Source organism: Trachymyrmex septentrionalis, unplaced genomic scaffold (genome assembly GCF_001594115.1).
Source record: "Trachymyrmex septentrionalis isolate Tsep2-gDNA-1 unplaced genomic scaffold, Tsep1.0 scaffold129, whole genome shotgun sequence".
NCBI lineage: Eukaryota > Metazoa > Arthropoda > Insecta > Hymenoptera > Formicidae > Trachymyrmex > Trachymyrmex septentrionalis.
The window spans coordinates 860,783-864,460 of record NW_017304428.1 but is presented as its reverse complement, the minus strand read 5'-3'; positions in this window follow the sequence as shown (position 1 = coordinate 864,460).

Sequence of the window (3,678 nt, the reverse complement as noted above, 5' to 3'; positions counted from 1 at the left end):
CTCTTCGTCGTTCACATCTTCTCGGCCCTCTGAGAACATTTTGTACCACCGATAAACGTTGCTTCGGTCCAAGGTAGCTTCACCATATGCCACAGTCAACATTCGGAATGCGTCCGCGCACTTAATTTTGTTTTTCACACAAAATTTGATACAGATTCTTTGATCCATTTTTTGGAATAGGCAAAAATCGAAGACGAGCCAAAACACGTGCAAGCAAAGCAGCTGTCAAAAATTAACTGAACATTCAAAATGGCCGAACTTGTCGGCATAAGAGAGACATGAGTACCAACATAACGCCACAAAAAATCGAGAATCGAATATACGTAACCCGCGGAAATTCAAAATTCGCGATACTTTTTGAACAGACTTCGTATATGATTATTTCATTCAAATTGCGCAGGTATATTTGGATCCAAATTTCATTGGTTTCGCTCATCGTGCCGCCATTATTATGTACAATGTTGTCTTTTTACATTATGGTTATATTTATATATATCCTTATTAAAAAATTACTGCTTAAAAAAGATAAAAATTTACAAATAACTTTTTTACTCAGTTTTTTGAAAACTTTCTTGCTATTTTAGGCTAGTATTTGGGGTTGCGAATTTTGCATATATTTAGAATCTTTGTTGTCAGATTTAGGCGCTAATAGATTGTACATCTTAATATCAAACTTAGTAATTAAGTGCGTAATGTAAGCCATTGTAGACAAAAATTTTTACTAATTTGATAATCGTTGTCCTTATACGAAGGATTTCATAATAAAAATTAAAACGAATTGTATAGTGGCACAATATTTTAAAACAAAGCTCTCGATTTAATTACATTGGAACCTCTTAGGCTGGAGTCTCATGAAGTGTATTTACCGTGTATCGCACAACCGCGTATCCAATTAATAATTAGTAAAACGCAAAATCACAATAGCGGATTACTTCTGATTGGTTAAGCGGTAAATACATCTCATGACACGCGGTAAATACAATACATCTCATGAGATTCCAGCCTTAATAGCGTACCTCAAAATAGCGCTAACCATCCCCTCCATATGCGCTCGGCGTACGTGAATAGCAAAAGTAAGGATGCAAATTAGAAATGCAATAATGTAGCGGCTATTGCCCAAGTCGCGATGTGTTCGTACAGGCTTGCGTAAAATTGTGCTTTGGTGTATTTATTTTATTTCTTGATATACATGTATAATAATAATGACTAATGCTTTACAAAAAATAAAAAATAAAATTTTTGGTTCTTCTAAAGCATTAGCTATTATTAGCAAAACATATAAAGACAAGATTTCCATTTTTAAAGAAATTCAAGAAGAGAAATCACAAGAGGATATTTTGAAGACATATGGCATTTCAAAAACGTAATTTACGTAATATTATAAAAAATAAAAACAGTTGTAATTTTGTCTAGTATTAGAATTTTTAAGAATAAAAAATGTAAACGCTCATGCAAAGATAAAATATTAGAAGAAATGGTAAGATTTTAATGAAATGGTTTTGTCAAGTAAATGTCGCAGAATGCGTTTTTAATAATGAACTTTATTTGACGTAAGAAAATACAAAATTTAGTTGTAAGTATATTAAAAATAGACCGTGAAAAAGTAGAATTTACATATATATAGCGGACCGACTATACGAAAAGGTGATGCAAAGGCCACGATCCAAGCGCCTCTTTACTAGGCTGTCATCCATGCTGCCATGTCAGCCTATGATCAGGAGCCCTAGATTTAAAGAACCTTGATACTCCCACTCGTGAATGATCTTAGGCTATTCCAAGTTTGTCTCGATTAATCAGGAATTTTTCATGAGTCATGGATTTAGTGAAAATGTCTGCAAATTGGTCCTCACTCATCACGTGTCGAATATCCACTTTTCCTTCTTCATAGGCTTGACGTACAAAGTGAAATTTTATATCAATGTGTTTTGTGTCGATGGAACACATTGTTTGTGACCAACTTTACGGCTGATGTATTGTCACAATTTAGCATTGTCGATGACTCTTGAACAACGCCAATCTCTTCAAGTAAGCCATGAGCCCCTCTCTTTTATTGCGTCATGAGCTGCCACATATTCGGCATCCATCGTCGAAATTGCTACAACTCCTTGTTTGCGTGCCGACCAGATCATCGGTCCTCCCTTTAGTCAACACGACACCGTTCATTGATTTGCGTATGTCAGGACAAGTTGCAAAATCTGCATCCAAATAAGATACCAATTTGTTCGGTTGTATTTATTTTCTCCATCAAATGTAACGCCAAGGTTTCTTTTAGGTAATGTAATACACGCTTTGCTCTTTTCCAATGTTTAATTGAAGGATTTGAGAGAAATTTAGATAAGTTGCTAACAGCGAAGGCGATGTCGGGACGTGTACCAATAGTAAGATACATCAGCGATAAGATTATCTGCTGCCCTCATTGCATTTCCATTCTCATCTTCGTTTCGGTGTAATACTGTATTTGTCCAATGGAGTCGCCGCTGCTTTTGATTCGTTCATCTCGAATTTCCGTAAAACATTGCGTGTATATGCAAATTGATGAATTCGAATTCTTTTACTTTGTGATCAGTCTCAATTTCGATTCCGAGATAGCAATTGGCTTTTGAGTCAATGGTTTTAAACTTCTCATTTAGTTTGGAAAGCAATTCATTTAGTTGGCTTTCAGATTGTCCAGCTACTAATCCATTGTCTACATATAATGTAAATAACAGTGAGCCATTTGAATTTGAGTAGACATAAGGATTATAATTTGTCGATGTCATTCCAAACATTTTCAACGTGTCATCCAATTTTCGATGCCATTGTTGCGGCGCCTGTTTTAAGCCGTAAAGCTTTTTATGTAAGCGACACATACGACCACTTCCATTAGCCCTCGGATTGAACCATAAAGATTGTCTTGTCAAGATCTTCATACAACAAGGCGGTTTTGACGTCAAATTGTCGTATCATTAGTCTTAATATGTCCTCTCTTTCTAACTGCTTACATTCTTGGAATTTATAACGCTGCTATTACACTTGACCGTGATTGCAGGTGCTCTTGCATAATTTCTGCAAGACGTTCCAATGTGAAATTTGCCGGATTTTCCGGTGTACATAAATTGCAGAGATGTTCATATCCTTCACTTCCTAATAATGAAATAAAAAACGATACTTGCTTTTTCTTCGACACATCGTTCCCTGAGAAGTAGTGCGTAGTCTTTTGAACCATCTTGTCCAATCTTCTTTCATCGAAAACTCGGACATATTGTCAGCGGTCCTTTTCACAATGATTTCTTTTACAATGGTTTCGGCACCACGTGGTTCCTCTCTTCTAGCCGTTTCAAATTCTATTCTCCCTTTTGCTAGATGTTGACTCTCAGCCAGCTGGATTCTCTGATGTTCTTGTTGCTTCGCTTTTTCCGCTAAGACTCTTTCCCTTTCCTCTAATTCTTTCTGCAGTTTCAATAAATCCGTTGTCGCCATTTTGCTATTCTTTGTCCCTGTGACTGTGAACGGCTTTACTATTTTCATTCCACACGCTCAATTCTTTTATTACGACTTCTTCGTATTTACAACGACCACCAATTATCCTCGTCGCCACTGAAATTTATTCACATTTTGAAAAGGTCTCGTAATAATTTCGAGGCAGTATCATTTATATATATATATATATATATATATATATATATATATATTATAATA